This window comes from Homalodisca vitripennis, chromosome X, assembly GCF_021130785.1.
Source record: "Homalodisca vitripennis isolate AUS2020 chromosome X, UT_GWSS_2.1, whole genome shotgun sequence".
Classification (NCBI taxonomy): Eukaryota; Metazoa; Arthropoda; class Insecta; order Hemiptera; family Cicadellidae; genus Homalodisca; species Homalodisca vitripennis.
In genome coordinates this window covers 116,494,928-116,516,321 of record NC_060215.1, presented here as the reverse complement: position 1 = coordinate 116,516,321, position 21,394 = coordinate 116,494,928, and the positions used below count along the sequence as shown (strand labels likewise).

Below are 21,394 nucleotides of genomic sequence, written 5' to 3'. Positions count from 1 at the left end.
CTTCTGACAATCCCTTGGTTCCAAAACAATTTGAGGGAATTTCGCGTAAATCTAAAGTGCAAATAAACTTCGCCTTGAGTCCACGTTTACTGTAATACCTGTCTACTTTACAAAGTCAGTTTCTTTCCTTTCCACATTTTTGTCTTAATCTAAAATCACCGCCCATTTTTAGCAATATTCTAATAGTTTTTAATCAAAAGCCGTCAACCGTAACATAAAATCTATCTGTTAGTGTTGTAATGTTTTTTAACAGCGTGACCAGATGTTCGCCAATATGTCCGACCATCACTAGAAAGTGACCGTAAACCCTAAGCCCACTACGATGTCGGCAACAAAAATGACCTCATACGGCAAAAAGCCCTTTGACATAACTAGGAATCTCCACTACGTAACCAGAAATATAAAATAAATCGCTCAACGTACTAAAGTTTAACATACATTGAAAGGTTAAATGTGGACAGGTCAGCACACCACTGCATAGAAAGTACTATAACGTACTAAGCCCATGCACTCAATTGCTTAAACACCTGCTTTATTTCGAATTGCTCAAGTTTAAGTTCTTACAATATTGAATTTTTGGCATTAAAACCCCTTTGGAATTCATCATTACGTTTAACCATTCATTGGTAATGTATGAGTGTTATGAGGACTATACCACTAAAACATGTGAAATGAAATACCAACACTGAAATTCGTGTCAGTTATTACTTTTAATGCCATATTGTGCAAAATAGAGGTTTCCTTATGGTACAATTTATATTACCATATTTTTAATTTCATGGAATAAATCTCAACTATTGATATAATAAAAATTATGTACAAAATTGTGACTATGAACAATGAGTGCATAATTTAAACCTAGAAATATTTCCTCTGAAATAGATGACGGCCGAAATATAATTGTACAACAATGGGTCGCCATTTAACAAACTATATGTGTTTTTATATTATTAACATTATCCTGGATGTAATGATTAAAACACACTTAGGCATAATACATTAAATAGCATATAGTTTGGATTTTTCAACTTTCTAAGATTGAATGTTAGACAACAATGGTGTTATTAATTTATTAGTATTAGTGCAGTAATTTATATATTATTATTTTTCACTATATGTAACGTTCATTAATAGAGCAATTATTTTACATTAAAATGGTTTAAAAATTATAATTATACCCCTATTAAATTTTGTAAAATATAAATTTTATAGAGTTAACATTATAATTATAGTATTAGGTACCTTGCTCTCCCATGTGTAACAACACATGATACCATATGCATAATACATATTAACGCTACTGTCTTGCAAGATAGGGATTAAAAATCTATTTAAATGAATTAGTGCTGTACCAACACTTTAATAAACTAAAAACGACTCTTAAAACGAATTGTGTTCAAACTTTGCAGATAAATCCTATGTCATTGTTGTTCAGGTTTTTGTAAATTTTTCTAAATCGTTTAGTCTTATAAGTTTTACTGTTCACACAGCATCAAAGCATTGCTAACAGAATAAATATTTTGAGGTTTCCGGTTTGTTGTGTGAAACTATTCGAAGAAGAGATGTTATCCTGAAACATCTCTTGAGTTTCAATAATGTCAATAACTGTCGAATTATTTCACGAAAAATATAAGAAACCGTCAATATTATCATGTATTTATAATGGTTTTATTTGTCATTATTTAGTTCTAAAATGTTTTACAACACCCAGATTAACATGGCAAAACGCAATCAAAATGACCTCATTAGTACTAAATTATGTAAACAAATAGAAAAATTAAGTGCAAGGTTCATATCTGGTAAGCTCAAATTAAGGGGTTTTCAGTATTTAAATAGTAGGACGAAGTTCATATTATACTAATTAGATTTTTATTTAACTGTAAATTTGGCATGCAATTACAAAAGTATTCCCATAATAATCCATATTTCAGAAATTAACATAACTGAAGTTAAAAGAATAGTACATACTGTTATAAATTCGTCGTTATATGTGTTTTCCTGAACCTGTTATAAGTAGTTAAAATAAACAATATCTTTTACAATCCAAGCGTCCAAAATTTATAATTAGGGGCAAATGCGAGCCAATACAAGATTTTAAAGTATTGAGAGACTTTATTGTTGCTTGTTGGTTTTCAGTTGGCACCTATAAATCTTAACTACAAATTTTATGAAAATGCAAAAAAAAGTTTTGCGTGCGGCAATAGTTAAATTTGGAGAATAAGCCCATAGTTGCCACAGAGTGTTATTTATTTGGATTATTACAACAGTATTATAATAATATCTCTTTAGTAGCCTGATAAAATGAGCCCCAAAGGGATTTGATATCAAATTAGTAGATAGACACTTTGAAATAAAATCTTTTGTTCGGTTCGGCGTTATTGTTAGGATTTTCGCGAATCAGTCTGATGCACTAGGCAAAATATTCTTTTGCCGCCCCAACCCACCTCCAGCTCGATTGCTGTCTCTTCCCCTCCACACAACCTGTACATTAAAAAATAATGTTTTCCATGGCGTGATCTCATAACGAGATTTGAATAATTTCCGATGATACAGGATATTTAATTTTAGTGTATTTTATTCCAAACATAAATGTAATAAATTAAATTAAAACTAAGCTTTTGAAACTGTTATTTCCAAAAATGTACGCAGGAAATATGTGTCATTTCATTATCATGTAATTTTAAAAAAGATATCACTATTTCACTTAAATCTGGGTGCTTGGCTTTGGTATGAGGCTAAGTACGAGATGTTAGCTAATCGAGAAACCTTGGATACCGGTGGCAAACACTACACAGTGTTGTCAAAAAAACCGTCAAAACTAGACTGATAGGTAGGTTTGGATGAGGAGCAGGGATGGAGAATTAGCAACGACGCAGCACTAAGCAACCTTGAGGCCACATATAACCACAGTGCCATAGCACACAGTACTGACACTGTCGTTTAGAGGCTCTCTAAATAGGCCGCTTAAACCTTAACTAGAAATTTACCTATACTATAAAATTATCCTTCTCAACAAACGTTTTTCTCCAGCCCACGGTTGTCCCCAAGATATAACTAGATTCTAGTCTTACAAGAGTTTAAAGATTTTATATATCTATTATACTCTCCTTCAGACGTCTTATTGAGAACTACATAAAGGGTTTCAAACTCTTGAACTAATATGAGAATTAGGTATTGCTAGTTTGTCGTATGACAAGAATTACAAACAAAATAGTACAAGAGTTAACTAGAGAATGCAGAATTTGGAGCATTATTATTGCTACTTATCGTATTGTTTTAAAATCAGCAGGATTTTGGAAACAGTGAGAAAACTGTTAGGTCACTGGTTGGTGGAACTCTAACCCTAATTATTGAAATCATGAGATTGAGGACGTTATGCGTAATTTATAATATTGTGCATTTACAATGAATTACTCTCAGGTTTCAAATGCAGTATTATTTCAAAAGGACTGAGTTACCAAACCTACATTTGTACATCACACGCCTACTCTGAGAATATTCTAGCGACTGTCTACTGAAACGAGCGTAATTTCGACAATATTTCATCAGTGCTAATTATAGCTTTTTCCATAAATCTTATCAATCTTTTAAAGCATGGGAAGGCATATCTTGGTAACCGCGCATTGGAGAACAACGAACCCATTTCAACAGGTCAATAGAAACACAACATTTGTAACTTCAGTCAGTTCCTTTACCATTATTATGAAAACAGTTTTCTTCCACACCAACTAATAGTTTAAATGGTTATCATGACAAGTGTTTATTTTTCAAGCTCATTATCCTATTGATCCATAAATATGGTCTTCCCGGTGGTAGGTCCAAGCTAATATATCCTTATATTCACATAACTTACCGACTCAGAAAGACAATCATTAAAGCACTTTCAAACATTTACTTTCTTCTTTGTTTTCTAGGGCTTAATTAGGAAGAATGTTATACTGTGTTCAAAGAAACGATACAGGCTCAATTTGAAACCATACATAAGGAACACGAACAGCAAGTTCTAAATTACTTTATAAAACGCTCAGTGTAGTCAGATGGAATGGTAAAACAATCAAGTGGAGGTCGTAAGCTATGTTAAACTAAATCTGGGCAACATGGACGACAATACGTATACAATGACGTATTTTGTATGAAATAACTAGTTTAAGTAACTGAAACGAATATTTCACAATAAAACTAGACGTTTCAGACAATACACGCACGATGAACGATTGTTACTCCATACTGAAAAAAAAGAATATTGTTGACTGTGTACTCTTGATAGTTTAGTCATAAAACACACGTATAATTAAAGAGACGAAAGAGAACAGTGCGCTACTTTGTATCAGTTTCACAAAACAGCAATAACTTATTTTATAATTCCTCAAAACAAAACTGCTACGTCTAGTGCTATTTTTTTTTTACCAAACAATGGTTACTGTTTTTATTTTCATGTTAAACTTTAGATCTATATTCTTGCAAAATAATAAATTTCAGTATGTTCGTGCCGCATTTGCTTTGAATGTAAAAAATCAGGTTATTCGTAAATTTGTAGCTGAAGGTACATTAATGAATTATGTAATCATACATAATTAATAATTAAGGTTTTAGTTATCTTTGTATCTCCGATAACTAATTTGGAAAATATGATTTTCAAAATGTTGATAATAATACATTTGGACTGCTCATGGAACTAGATGTTTCCAGAACGTCACAGACGCAGCTGGCCTTGATACTCAGCAATATTCAGAGTAGGAATATCAATCGAAGATTATTTTTCAGAAACTAGCTTCTCGCTTCCCTCAAACTCGAATTGGTCTACCTGATCAAAATAATCGATTTTCAATGCGTACCAGGTGGAAAAAATTACTTTATGTTGTGGCAACAATACCTATCAACTCGCATGAATCCACTGATTAGCTTGGGAAAATAATGAATTATCAAGAGTTTCCTTCCTAGTTCACCGGCAAATGGAGAAAGAGGGCTTTCTTCATAGGATCGATGTTTGTATTGAACTTAGGAAATCTGCCGGAAAGTAATATACTTGTGCAGCATTATGTGGTATAATGAAGCTCCAATCCGTATTAATGAAGAAGTAAATCGTCATAGCTAAGGTACTGGGTTTTGGAAAATCCCCAGTGGATAATACATCAAGTAGATAATCAATGCTTTTGAAAATTTCCATAGTGAAGTTTGTGTGGAATACTCCGCAAATACAACCATTGGATCTTTTTTTATTTTACAGTACTTCAAACGGATTATACTATGACCCTTTGTTAAAAGATGAAAAATTTGATTGTGATAGTTTTACTCTAATTTACTCAATAGTTAAGTATTTATTGCGAAGACGGAATACAAATGCAACATTCTAAAATGAAACATCTAAACAATCGAACCAACTCCAAATTAAACGGCCAGTTTAAAACTCATTTTGTATCGTTCATCGTCAGGTTTGGGCGGAGTTTGGGCAGGAAATGTTTTACAACATGACACTAAGATAACATGGATTGTGTTGTTTCGAGGCCAATTGAATTTAATTGCAACATTCCAAAAGCTCACTTATTTACTGAAGTTGGAGTGTTATTTGTGGTGTATACACTAAGACATTCACAAAATGTTGTCTATGACACGAAGGTTTAGATGATTTGATGAACCGCATATTAAAACCTTTAGATAAGAAACACTAATTTCAGTGGTACGCCCAAATAATATTTTTAATCAACCTTCTTATTAACCACTTATCTATGAAGAAATTTGTTATATGTAACGACGGATTAACTTTCAGGTTTAAAATTATTGAATCTGAAACTAAAAATTCGTAACAATCTTCAGGAATGGAATATTTTAGAAGATTACATAAATCACGAATCTTAATTCGATTTTTAAATCAGTACTGGTACCATCATAAGTAATCCTAGTTCAGAAGTTCGGTGTATCTTGGTCACTGATAGTTTTCCAATTCACACCGCATAAAAAATACCTTGCTTGCTGCTTACTCAATTAAAGCCTTGAACTATTTTGGCCACGCTGCGTACAGCCATCCGTAGTCAACAAATTATAAACCTTAACATGTTATGTTTTGTACCGTTGTATTTATACTGTTTGATATGTGACAAAATTTGAATAAAATAATTGCAAATTTTTCAAAACTGCATTTTTAACGTTTAAAGTGTTTTAAATGAGTATTTAAAAATATTCTTAAATACTTGCTATCCCAAAATAAAACGGTTTTGCAATTGACAAATTATTTTAAAACATGATCATGTATGGTTCTGCGGTTAAAAGTATCGTAATTTTTGTGTTTAGCAGTTACAAGATTAAAAAAATACATGCAAGTAAATACATCGAAAATAAATAGAGATAATACGTCCAATCAACTGTATCAAAATAATTAAGATAATTTAGACCTTTAACACCAATTTAAAATATGTAGTATGCCACATGTTTAACTCGAAAATCCTAACAATAACAATCCTCGAAAATATGGTACTTGAATTCCCCCCTTGTACATCCTGTACTTCAAGATGATTGAAATATATAAATAAATATTATTCATTCTTATTTAGAGGAAGAACATTTCAAAGTAAAACCTGGCAGTTTGATCTTCCACATACGAGATTCAGAATAACTTTATGTTAGTTATTAGGTTCAAAGCGGTATATTCTATCAGTTGTAAACACTAAAACACCAAGTCCTATGTATTTAATAACGCTTTAAATTCCTTACTCATAAAGTGTTTTAAATGTATCAATCATATTTACAATAAATTTATGTTGCTTGCACATGATTGTTGGCGTCCTTAAGCCTTTCTAAATGAATTAAATGTCAAGAGAAGAATAAAACATTGTGTGGCGCCTCTTACGTGGAGAGTTGCTTAACATAATATAGGGCTAAAGTTGATTGAACAGAATGATTTCGAAACAGATGACGAGTGATTGCCTAATTGTGACAAAAGTAGTGCTAGCTGTTAGCTCAATTCACTTACGGAAATGAGCTATTGAGGTCGAACTGACTTTCCAATTCAGGCTAATTTTCGTCTTGGTTTTATGCCACCCACGTCTAAAATCAACGAATTTGGTAATCGTTTGGAAACGTGCACTATGTAGATTAGATGTGTGATCCCGAATATTTTGCTCTCCTTCTCGTTTTTATCAAAGTATTTTTGCCGTAAAGTAAGGTTAGGAAAGTTAAGATACGTCCGTGCGTGCTTCGGATCGGTAATGGATACGCCTGCTCAAACATGGACTTCTGGTAGACACTTCTCCAAAGACTCGAAGGTGAACGCATCATATAATCACAGCAGTATCTCGTCTCTAAAGGCCCTTCCACACTGCATGTGGCTGGATGTATGCTGACTATGTCGTGGACCTCTCGATGGGACCGTGGCGAACACGTTTTAGCTAGCGCATGCGCAGATAAGTCATCTGACCACGGGCTACCCCGACTACAAGTAAACAGCACTTCAAATTCAAATTTTCATTCACCGGAAACACTATATAATAACAGCAATAGATTTGTTTATATTTTTACAATCGCACAATTCTAAAGCACCGTTCAAACGTATGTTCTCATACTCCACTTATTCCTGCCAACTATAAAACGCCAGGGACTCTAAAAAGCGTTTCAAAAGACATAACAAAATCTGTGAATATGCCCTTCTCTTTGAACTTAAAACTTCTCGCGTGCCAGAATTTTGAACTTTGAAGGTCCCATACGAAACCTTCAGATACTACACAGTTTTAGATGAAAGGTAAAACTTATTATAAAAAAAAGTTTAAATAGAATAATATGAATACTTATGGACATACAAATTATTCTTTGATCTTCAAACATCACTGTACCAGAATATTTGTTCTATATGGTTTTGTAGACATTGTCGAATTTTAAAGAGAATTTCGTTTAACAAAATGGAACTCATGGCAATATATTGTATATTTTAAGTATCAAAAATAGTTCTCACCATTAAAACGTTCAATTTCGGTATAAAACCGTAGGCTTTTTGTTGTTTGTAGCAAAATGTGTCACATAACGTAGCTAGTCTACTTCCAATGTAATTGTACATCTGATGTTACAATGAGAATCAACAACAATCAATGAGAATGTATGTATCTGTGTTGTGAGAATGAGAATGTTGAATGTGAATGATGTTACCTTATATTGTAGTCTAGGTGTCTCTGATGTCGAAACGACGTGAAGTGTTCATTTGAGCTTCTTCGTCATTAAATATCTCGTTTCATTAAATTTTATGTCTATTCTTTACTTAAGCCCGTAGAAAATGTTTTATTTTGAATGGATTTGCATAGACGTTTTATAAATATATTTTGGAACACTTGAGTTAAATAATCCTTTATCTGATGAATCAAAATTATAGAAATTACTTATCATTAAATATCTTTTGAAATATCAGCAATGAAGAATTGACTACATAGAATAAATTCTGAACATAGCTCATTACACTTGAATTAATTACTATTAATTTTATTATATACACCAATATGTTATAATTTAGTGTCATTAGCAATACATACGCGATTATTTCAATTACAACATGTTTTAATTGAAGTACTAATTTAAATTTTAAAGTTATTTAATTTCTGACTATTTTCTTTTCAATTTAGCAATGGTATAATTTATACTTTTCACGTTCTTCTCCTTTTCGTTCTGTAGCATTAAACTACATCGGAATTATGTTATGATACCAACATTTAGTTTATCTTTAATTGTCACCTTGGCCTTGACATTTAAATATTTATTTTTGGTTTGAGATTCAGGTAAATAGTCTTGGATGGCCGCTGGTTAATTATCCAGACTAACGAAGTGGCACAGGGTCCCTCAGACACCCTAGTTTTAATCATCCAGTGATTCGTGATTCATTTCCCTCGTGTGCTGTCATTAGTTTCTTGTCCTTTCCCCGGTTATCCGCTCGCTCCTCGACCTTGCCCCAGGACTCCTACAGATCCCCTTGCGGAGTTCCGTTTCCCGCACCTGTCTGACCCTTCACTCACCACTCTCGCCTCCTGGGCGAGTCACTGCTACGGTCTTAGAGCCTCCCTGGCTGCGCAACCCGCCCAGAATAGTCGAATGCTTGGGGTGTTGGTTTCTCCAGTCCCACAATGATTCGCCATATCTGCTGATTCAGCAGCCTTAAATTATTATGTTCGGTTGGTCACTGGATGTACGAAAAGCGTCTCCTCTTTGATTAAGCCAATACATCATACATTTTGCCTTTATTATATGATAAAAACTTAAGTACATTTCAAAAACTGTTAAATTTCTTTTTCGTCAGGTTTTAACTCGCAAACATTAAGTTATGCGTCAAAATAAGTGATCAAGTTAATCAGTGGAACTTATGTTCCATGATGTTCGTAATAAAATTTGTTAAAGTTTTATTTTCACTGATATAAACCCTGATAAGCTAGATCAATCATAAGTTGTGCGATCTGTTACCATTTAAAGGTGTAAATTCTTTAGTAAAATTCCATTTAAAGTGTGGAAATTAGAAAACAACCAACTTAGCTTCAGTTGTTTTATACCTCTGTCATTTAACTTTTTATAAAAAAATCTTTGTTACATAAATATATCATGATGTCTTTGATAATGGCTTTATTTGAAGTGCGGTTTTATGGAGACAATCGACGTCAAACCCACTTAAAGGCTATATGGAGACTATAGTGAGCAATGAGAAACTCGACCACCAGGCATCGGTTGTGTCTCGCATGTTATGTTTTACTTTAACCCCTCAGTTTATTTTGTTGTTAAAGCTTATTTCGAAGTATAATAATTTAATGAGCACAAACATATATTTCGGCTGGTTAAGGTCTTATACAGCTGTGGCACGATCGATCCGAAACTCTTATGTTCAGTTACTATTTTCGTTTTTTTTTTTTGGGGGGAACGGAAAATTTAAGCTTGCTTTGATAGTTTTTCTCACGCGGAAGGTATCAGAATGCATAATATAAATGCAACGCAGTTTTGCCATTTGGTGGTATCAAGTCAACCTTTTAAATTATTTAGTGAATAATACAAGTTTAATTTAAATATCAGAACCAAAATATAGTTTTACAATTGAGAAGATATGTTTACTTATTTGCGTGTGTTTAGTTGTTTTCTTCCTTTTTTTCATAACGTAGTGCAAATAAGCGAGTGGTAAATACATAAAAGCTACATTGTTCACTTTTATTGTTACACTCGAAGAATGCTTCATACATACAATGTTTATCTTTAGTTTTGTATATTATTTAGACTGTACAACAATAACATATTATAAAAAATAGTATTAAATGATTATTTGTTTCTGTTATTTCTTGAAATTAATTCTAGCCTGTGTAATCCAAATAGTTTAAATTCGTCAATGTAGAGCCTTCTTGTTTTGTTATAATAAAAAGCTGTTTACGGACAAGAACTGAAACCATTGTTCAGAAATTCTTCCATACGTGGTTTAAGCAATGGGACACTGGGCTATAGTAAGTTCAAGGGAACAAATCAGAGTGGAAGGATGGTCGGGTTTTAGTACAGTTATATCAAAAGCGAACTATTTTTCACCTCTATTCGTGCATAAGTCTCATGGTTTTAATTGTTTAAAACTGATGAAAATAAAATGTGATAAAAATTAAAACTTTCTAATAAGTGGAATGGTTATAAGTAGCATATCCATTATGTACATGTGAAATTTTTCATTTCATTTCTATTAGTTTTAGAAACAAAAAAATTGTAAAACAGCTACAGTTTATATATGTGGTCTCATTGTAATTATTTGCTATATTATTAAGAACCGACGATTTTGTGATTTCCTGAGATCTACATGGACAAAAAGTTTTAAAAACTCTTAATTTTGGCTAATGTTATCCCTTAATGCAGGTTTTCACCTAACATAAATTCTGTAAATTATATTTTACAAATGTGTGACCTTTCAAAAACCATAATACTTTAGTCTATAGGTACCAGGCAATTTAAATTTTAAATTTGATTATACACGGAACAAGAAACTTGAACTTGTCGTGTAGGCTACCATTGTAAAAGGGTGCATTTTTCTAACTTGAAAAAACAACTTAGCCAATGTATAAGTACGTTACATCTGAACTCATACAACATGCATTTGTTGCGAGAATTTCTTACAGACAGTAAAGAGAAGTTCTGAAAATTATGACTTTATAATGACGAATTAAGGATTAAATGACTTTATAATGGTTCAGTTTATTACAATGAAACTCTTGACGCTATTGGCGAATCCGCAGTTTCTCACGGGACCGGCAGTAAGTAGAAAGTCGAAAATTGAAAATCTTAAATGTGAGTAAATTAAAGAAATGTTAAGTAAATTTAAAATTTAGTGCAATACGAGCTAAATTTTAAATCACAATATAAGTTCTAAATTTATAGTTGTGCACGCCTTTTATTGCTGTGTGAGGGAATAGAGTACTGAATGTTTAGAAGTTAGTTCTATTGGGCCTATAGTTATATTACACATTTATAGAGTTTTTATTTTACCTGATATTAAATTTATTATGAATCAAAATGTTTCTATAGCTACGAATTTCTTTATTACGCACTTAATCCTATAAAGATTTTCATAACTGTATCTATATTGACATATGTTTATCATATAATATAACACTGAGTCCTTATGCCATGCTCGGTTTTTGACGCTATAATTAGAGCTCAAATTTTTAAGCTGAACTAATATATAAAACTTTTACATAATTTAGGACAAATGTCACAGTTACTACGTTATGGTAAAAACGAGGAAATGAGGTAAAATAAAAATGTTTCATCCGATTCTAACACTTTCCCCACCAATATTAATTAGCTAATTCTTATAAAACATACTAAAATAGGACTTGATTGAAGTAGAACATGCAACTAGCCATACTATTTTAATATATCTTTCTGATTTACTTTTATTTTTTTTATTTATCTGAGAACTCTAAGCAAGTTTTAGTCAAATTTACTGTCATAAACCCAGTATAAATCTAGAGCTATAATAGAAGTGTAAATTATTCAGTGTAACTTTAATTTACTATCCGGTCATAAAAAATGAAATTAATATCACCATGCCCTCTTTAAAGAGGCCGAATCAGAATTATTTACATTTGTTAATGTTAAGCTCTAGTGTGTTTATGCAACCCACGTTGTTCTCACAGAAGTATAAAATTACCTTCTGTTCTGAATGTTAAGAAGTTAATTCAAGTAAATTCCTCCTGTGACAAGTTGGGCCATTTATACTACACCTTTATAGAGTAATTTTTTGGCAATAATAAAATACACAAAATAATTATTTATACATTAATATATCCCTATATAAATGTATTAACCACGCTATCTATATATCAATGAATCATAATGATTCACAATTTGTAAATATTAAGCTCTAGTGTGTTTATCCAACCCATGTCGTCTTCACAGGAATTACACTTACCTAATGGTAAATAATTCCAATTCCAAAACTTACGCAAATTATAGTTCTAATACATTCTGATCCTGCAATATGTTAACTGCAGTACCACATGGTAATTGGATATTTTCAACAATAAGAACTTTAGATTTAACACTGTAACACTGTTTTTCCTCATATATAAATTTTAAATAACACCGAAAAAAACATTTATTCATCAATGGAGATATCTACGCTTAATGTTGTGGTTGTTTAAATGAATTTTTCACCGAATCCTCGTTTGAAGACGTGAAATGTTACTGATGATATAAAAACACATCACCCTTTATAAAAATAACTTACAAAACTGCTAAGCTGTTTATCTTAAATAAGCTGTTTATGTAATAAACTCTATAGCTGAAGACGCACTTTATTGCTACCGCTGACAGTGCACGGAATGTGTGCGGCGGGAAAAGCGCAGCGCACGAAGGAAGGAGGGACTGGATGGCGGTGATGGTAACTGTCACACAAGACCTTGGTATGCTCCACCGACCGTCCCGGTAATCGTTGATTAGGTGATAAATCTCGGGTAATCGCCAATAAAATACGGACAGACGTAAATATATGTCAGATCCTATCTATTACGTCACCTGAGAGAGTAGTCTAGTGATGACCAGTCATTCATGGTCTCCCGGGAAATGGACCTTATGCTGGTTTCCTACTTCAATTTTGTAGTTTAGTTACTCATTAATTTGAGGACTTTTTATAATAAAAAAATGTTTATTTATAAAATATTCTGTTAAAAATAAAAAGAATGGATTAAAATATTAATTTTCGGTGTTTTGGTCGACGGTCTTATTTCTCTTTCTTCCAGCTTCGGGATTTGTAAGATTTTAATTGGAGCCGTATCTCTTCTTTATGCTTCTATCGCAGTGAAAGATTCGCTCAACATCTTCGTGGTTTAGAATAGCCAACGTCCGTCCCGGTGGCCGGAAACGGATAAAGTGATTGCTGTGTCCCTCTTTCGACGAGAGGCGAGGTCATATCTCGATATAACCGCTCGGACCGCTGTGGTTAACCTTTCGTTTTATTATTAGTGTTAATTCAGAAAATGTTCGTGTTTTTGTTATATTTTAGAATAATTTCAGTCATGATACCTTCTAGCCAACCCTGTGCTGTCTGTGAGGATACAATTTATGGTAGTCGAAGATCCTTGCCTGTGTTTCTTATTACAGTCATGTGTATTTAAAATATGGATATTGTAATTCAGGCTGTAGCCAGGAAGAGTGGTTTCTGTCTTTAGCAGGTAGGGAGGCCTTTGGCCTTTTTCAGACTACAAAACAGCCATAATGGAATATGCTCGTGGGAATATTGGTCTGCGGTATAGGAGTAAGGCGATCAGTATTTTCACAGATATCAAGGCATTAGACTCTTGTGCGTTTAACTCCGAACTTGCCTGGGAATGTTATTAGGTCGTTTCTTCCTTCGGCAGTTTCCACAGTGTTACTGTTTGTTGGGTTCCTGGTTGTGAGGGGATCTATGGGAAGAAAAAGGCTGATATCTTGGCCATCCTGGCCTCAATGTTTAATATAATAGGGCATCAACCGTTCTGTGGAATCCTCTAGGGTTTTCTTAAGGTGGGTTCACACTAAACATATAAAGAAGGTTGAGAATGCATTTGGGTTCAAGGATGTTGGATGTTGGTCTTACAGTCACCTTCCTCCAGGGTAGCTTCTGATCTCTCTCAATTCTTTAGTCTTCTCAAGTAGATGGCTATGGCCATGAAGGCCTGGGGGGTATGAGAATCTGAGAAAGAATCTTCATAGATTCGGCATTTTTAAGGATGGTCCGCTCTGTATATTATGTAGTGAGATGAAGGAAACTGCTTTAATCCTTCTCTTTGACAGCCCTGTGACGGTAAGGGAGCCTTACGAAATCTGTGGCACTCTGAAAAAGGGTGGTGGATTTCCTCAGGAGAAAATTATTGGTGATTTTAGGCGTTCGAAGGGTCTTCTGAAGTTGTAAACTGATAGGCTTTACAGTCCACTTCCTCGCCTCGTGGCTCAGTGCATGGCAATAGGCCTATCCTTAGAATAAAAAGAAGACTACTTCCGAAGTATAATAAGGGGAAGTGGTTATAATTTACTCATTTTCTATCAAGTTTGGTTTGAGACGGCATAAAGATTCAGGTAAAGAATCAGCATAAAAAGCAAGAAGTAGACTGAAGAACCTGAAGGTGAAGACTGAAGGTGGATAAAATGACGGGAGGGATTAAAGGAAAACAATGTTAATAATTAGATTCAATCCAATTGTCATGGAGAAGATTGCAAGTATCACTCTCAAAGGGTTTAGTGAATCCAAAGTTAATGTAAGAAGCTAATAACATAGCTGGCAGCAACAAAATTATTTTAATGTGTCCGTATCTGAACGTAAATTTCTTAACTTTAATCCGCAGATCTGATCGAGGAATCTTTCAATTCGTCCGATTTGCAGAGCTGATATGCTCAACAGATATTATCAAGGTAAATAGTATATATATATATATATATATATATATATATATATATATATATATATATATATAAATCTCTGATTACTAAAATGCTTCTAAAGTATAATTTTGTGGAGTTTATTCTAGGAGTTAAGTTAACAATTCCCAATTCCAATGGGCCCTCTAATTTTTCTGTTGTTTAATTTGAAAATAAAATCTGTCCTAAATTGTGTTGTCCAGCTTTTTGTTAATGATAGAGATTTCTACCGATCGTAATATCGATAGACTATTTACTTATGCAATCAACGGATTGTTCTATACGGTTAGATAAAATCAAAGAGGCGCCTCTGAAAGTATGCAAAACGATAAAACGGGTTACCGCATATGACCCGCCGTCTGTGATAAGGGTAAAGGTTACCCGGATATATGTATTGAGGCTAGGCAGAGGAGATTTCTTCGATGATGGTCTGTAAGTTTCTTGAGCTATAACGATAATATATGACCCGTTCACAGTGGAAAGACTAGAGTAAAACTCTGGACGTTGCTTGCAACGCTATAATATTTGAATTAACTTACGGGATATAATTGGCAAACTTTGTGGTTTGTAGTGGGGAGAGCACGGATGTAACATTTATTCAGTTACATATTTTGAAACCAGAAAATTTAACTATTAATTTACGAGATATCAGGCCTATTGTGATCTTCGCGTACTTAAAGTTTACAAAAGACTTAATGGTTCACTAAATCCTTGAACATATTATTGCTTAGCTCTATATTGATTCATTGTTGTATATTGTTGTTAACAAGGATTTCTACATATTATTTTTATATTAAAAATCTAAGTATCAGATTTATAAAACTATCGATGAACTTGTTTTTTAGTTATATCAGTAATTAATTCCTGTTTTTGATAAATGGAATAGAGTCATCTGAAATAACTGGAAGTGTATATTTTTGTTACCGGTCTATGTAAAAGTTGCAAAATATATGTAATTTAATAAAAATATTACATAATTTTACTGTTTGTCTTGTATAATAATTTAAATTCAAACATGACACATATGCAAAGCGTGATATAAAAACTAGACTTCCATATTTTGATAGGAAAGGCTTAGGCGGGAAGGAATTACTTTGAAATATGAACATATTCTTACAGCAAATCTTGTGCAGTTAATTTCGGGTTATTAACACATTTTCTATCCAAATTTACATAATTGAAATTACCAACTCCTTGTTGTTATATTATGAAGTCCTAATACAGTTCGAAATTGTTCGTGTACGATTTTTTTTCTTTCTTTCTTCAGCTGTTTTTTTCCTGCGTTCCTGGAGTGCAGACTAATTTTTAAATCCATGTTATATGAAACAAGTAGCAACAAGTGATCCTCCCAAGTATTCTAGATATACAGTATTTTTAGTATTTTTCGCTTGGACATTTTTATACTGTTTCCAAGTTGTTAATTTCTTTTGATGAGGCGTTGAAGATAAAACATCACATTGATGATATATTCTGCAAGACGACATTGTATATCTTCCCATCGATAATTTTCAGTTCAGCCGCACTGACTGTACTCGAGTTGGATTCAGGTATCTAATTTTATCTTCTGTGCGTTTAATTTCTCTTTCAATTATGTCCGTAGTGTCTTTGCAAAACGTGAACCTGACGGGGCGACAGAACCCCTTAGACGAAGATTTGGAGGTTTCCCATTAGACAGTTTAATTAGCCGGATAAAATAGCTTTATGGGCTCTATTGTTGTCATAAATACTATTTCTCAACTTCATGTCCTTAGAGAACAAAAACATTATTTTGTAGCTTTTTTTAAATGCTAAATATTATACAATATTCGAATTTTAGATCAAATTTACACCAATGCACCGCGAAAAGAACATATAAAACCTCCAGGCATTCACTTGAAAATTCATTGCCATCACATTCGGACTTTTTGTTGATTCAGCCAATTATAATGTGAACACAACATTGTGTCAGAGGCATGTTAGGAAACTGTCCAGTCAAACATAAGCTGAGACAAAATGAGTTTTAGATGAGCTTTAAATTGATTGCAGTGTTATAATTTTTAACATACTCTTGGCAGAGTATTGATTAATCTAAAACTAAATACTTTTAAAATAGGATCTGCAGATGTCATTCTGTTTAATATTGGATGTATTTATTTATTATTATGCATACTAATATTTATTTATACTTCCTATCCTGTAGTGGATTATGATGGCATATACTCATTACCGTACGGATATCAGCAGTGCAAAGTGGATACAAAATGTGGATATTGCAAGAGCAAAGTTTGGGAACGAGCTCAGAGATTGAAACCCTAGCTAGGTATTTTATTAATTACTAGAATAACACGTATGTCATTATAAACGTCCTTTTACAAAGTTTATAATTTATATATTTGTGCAACTTTCCAAGGGATCAATCCCTAAAGTTGAAATTGAGCAAGGAGGTATATATAATAAACAGTATAATAATTTATTATTAACGAACTAAAAAACTTAACATACATAAAAAGCAAATAGAAAGAACTAATGTGAAAAGAAAAAAGCTTACAAAGATATAAGTAGATAAATATAATTTAGAAAAAAATTGAATACATAATAAATTTATCTTTTGTTTAGACCAAAGGATACGTTTTCACCCATTAACTAATGTGCCTGTTCTAAAATTTTTCAATACATATATTTCAGTCTTCGAGTACATAGAAAATATATTTCAGTGAATAATACTCAAAATTTAGTTGATTGCCTAATGCGTGTTGGAAAACAAATTTTTTTATAAATTTCATATATATATATATATATATATATGTATGTATATATGCATTGTGTTATTATAAATATACCCATTTACTCTTAGCTTTCCATTAAAATTTGAGCGTTTCTATTTATGTTAACATTTTTTCAATCTAGTTTAATACCTCAAAGTATTAAATATCCAGCTGATTCCAAATGGTCTAGTTTTTAACGTTTTAATTCAAAGGTTAACAAGACTCACAAGAGAAGAAGTTATGAGTCATATTACCTCATTAAGCTTTATTTTATGTAATGGTGATATACAACTAATAAATAGTTTTTTGCCTTTAATATTATTTTTTTAATAGATGGTCCAAGTTTTTTTTCATAATTTTAACGCTTAAACCATATAGTAATTTACTGACCCCCCCCCCCCCCCCCCCGAAACCATGAAATATATTGTATGTCTACACAGGTTGATTTTAAAATAGGCCAAAACCTTCAAGAAATGATCAAATACGTCAAATAAAGGGAAAATATCCAAACAAATGAATATTTTATATGCTTGGTTTTCTATCTATGTGTAGGATATATATGTGTTTTTAGACTATAGTGATTTTCTCAATTAAGCTTTTGAAAGGTTATGTCAGAGATTCAATTTACATATAGATTAATACAAAATAAGAACGATTTCTAGATTATTACAGTCATAGGTATTCAAGAGATGACCTTTCAAAAGGCCGTTGACATTTTTATTACAGGTTCATTTCTATTGAACCCTATTGGGTACTTCCAAGAACTATGTGCAAATTTGGTTGTCAATTAAACGTGCCTTGTTGTTTTCAGGGGCAATACTACTATTGGTAACTGTAGGACAAAGTTTAATTGTGGAACTTAAATGATGAATGGTAAATCATGCTTTATTATTAGAACAATGTGCTTAGTGGTATTTTTCCAAAAGATGAAATTTATAAATAGGACAAAATATATCTGAATACTGATCGGTATACTGGTCTCTTCACCTTTTACAGTTAGAGAATTGCATAAGCCCCAGTTAGATTGCACTGTATTAACAATTGTTAAAATTCATTCATTATCCCTATTATGGCACACTATACAGTATGTGCGTGCCCATGTAGGTTATCCCTGTTATTAGATCTTACACTTATACCCCGGTAGGTCTATCCACGTACTCACATCTGGGTTTATAGCTTACTTTCATGTCTGTGCAGTTTGATTTACGTAACTCGCGTGATCTCAACGCTTTGGTAGCCAAGCGGTCAAAATTTAACCTAAGGCCACTTCCTGGATCCTAATACAAACCATAATTTGTACAAATGACTTTTGATTCTATTTTTTTTACAAATAGCAGGTATAAAAGAACAAAAAAAATTATATAATGATGCTGTAATTACTTGCTCCATGCAGTAATAACATCTACTAAAGTCGAAAGTTTTTGTATATTTCAGAGTAAGATGTCGCTTATAGTTGAAGCGATAAAAGAAAATATTACAAATATCATTATCAGTTAATTGTGCAAACTCTCAAACTCACTAAAATTATAATACAATCGATATTGTGAGGCCATATTTTGCTTACATTAACGTGGGGTATGAATTAATAATAATAAAACATAAATTTTAAATCTAGAATAATAAAAATTGTAGATAAATAAATATATTGGATATATACATTTTTCAAAATATTAGATGCTATATTTATTAAAAATTAATTTGTTTGACCTAAATATAATAAATATTGTAAATTGTAAATATAATAAAAATTAGCTTTATGATCAAAGTTATGTTCATATCTAATATAATGGTTAGAACGTATTATGTATAAATATTAAGTTTTCATATAAATTTTTCTGCAAGATTATGTTGCAATATTGATAACAAACCCCGTGGAAGTGATCACATATATTTATGATATCTTTCAATTTGCTATATCTTTTGTATAATATGAATCATTATATTATGATTAACATGCAAGATAGTTTTAGTTCTAAATTTAAATAGACAGTAAAACGTTTGTCAACTCATAAGACAGTAATGTCTCATAGATTTTTTGGAAATTAAAGGAAATTATTTATTTAATTATATTAAGGTATAACAGCAACATTATTAATTTCACATCTGACATCTACTTTGCTTTTTCGTATGACCTATATCCTTAAACACCCTTTAAAAATATTTGGAAACTACGAACTGCAGTTGATTAGTTTGCAAACCATACATTACGAGCAAACTAATCTTTACACTTTCTTTACACGATCTTTACACTTTTCATCAACCTTAAATATACAAGTTTTGAAACAATACTAAAAGCAATTATTTCTGTACAGTTAATTTTGTTAAATTGTTTTCTTTAAAATATACTTCTTCTATATTGTATTGGATGGATATATTTAAACAGTAGTATATATATGAAAAGAACAATTTTGATTTCCACACTTTACAATACAAAAACTGAGATAGATTTAAATATTAAATATACAAATATTTATATATATTATATATATATAATATATATAAATATACAAATATTCGAGGCTACTAATATGAGATAAATTGCTTAAGACCATGATGATGCTGGATTCCAAATGGTAGTACTGAAAAACTATTAGGAATCAACCCATAGACAACACTTGTTCACGTTGAATATAGCTTAGTTTATATTGAATTTTAATGGTCATCCAGCATATTCGAAATGTAGCAATATCAGATAAGGTCCCATCCCATCAGTGCCCCGCATCTGTAAAATACTAATACAAAACTGAAACTTTTTTCGAAGCAATTTTGGTCTGTACACTCTAGAAATGCAGAACCTGTCGCTATAAACCAGGGTGAAAAAGTTGTCGCGTCCATGCAGGAAGCGGGAGCAGGTAATCATGTGACAGGCATAGTAGAGTGCGTTCTGTTAGAGTTAGAACATTAATAAATCTACTATCAGCTGGTCGGTCAGTCGCATAAACCTTTCTTCTAGAAGTCTCCTAACAAATGTTATGCGGTGACAAACATTAGCTCCCGCACCTTTCTCCCACTGGTAGAAAGTATACAGTCACTTAGTTCACAATCATATTAAAGGCCAAATCAGTATTCGTTGCTTGGAAAATAAAAGGTATAGGCGAATAAAACTCTTAATGTGAAAAAATTTGTTGGGCTAGTGTTAACTTCTGAGGGGTTATCCTGGCTGAGTCCTGTCTTATTTAGATCGAGGACAATCCACTATTGGTAAATAAATGACGAGGCGAGTTTCCCTTTCTTAGAAAACGGATTTCACTCTAAATGAACTAATATCTAATTTAAGTAGTGTACAACAATACCAAACAGGAAGTATAAACTTTGCCTTTGATAATGTAACAACAAATGTCATGTTAGTAAAACAATTTTAGAATCAAAATAAATAAAGATAAAGACTTTATTTTGAGCGTTTCTAAAAAATGGCTGATAGTTAATCGATTTGTAACTGTACGATTTGTCATAGCGGAAGTATTTGAATGGTCAATAGTTTTAAAGACACATGGAATTTAAATAATGTCTGATGAACGTAAAATAAGTTCATACTAATCTCACTACCTGATTGAATAATGGTATCATCAATATGGGCTATTGAAAATACCACAACCAAGTCAGGTCGCCAGATTTCCCACCATGGAGGAGTTTGGCTCGAGCACATTGGATTACAAGATTAACCAGTTCAAAAAGTGTTGGACAATAACTGTAAGAGTTCAACATGAAAAGTGAAAAGTTTTCATTAGGAAAGTGAAATCTGTGTTCTACGCTACATAAGTGCTCATTAGAAG

General features: G+C 32.3%; 1 protein-coding gene across 1 annotated transcript in view; it reads left to right on the top strand.

Annotated features, from left to right (window-relative positions):
• LOC124369814 (angiotensin-converting enzyme-like) overlaps positions 1-21,394 on the top strand; it is a 285,432-nt gene that overhangs the window by 168,183 nt on the left and 95,855 nt on the right. The gene's annotated exons all lie outside the window — the stretch shown is intronic.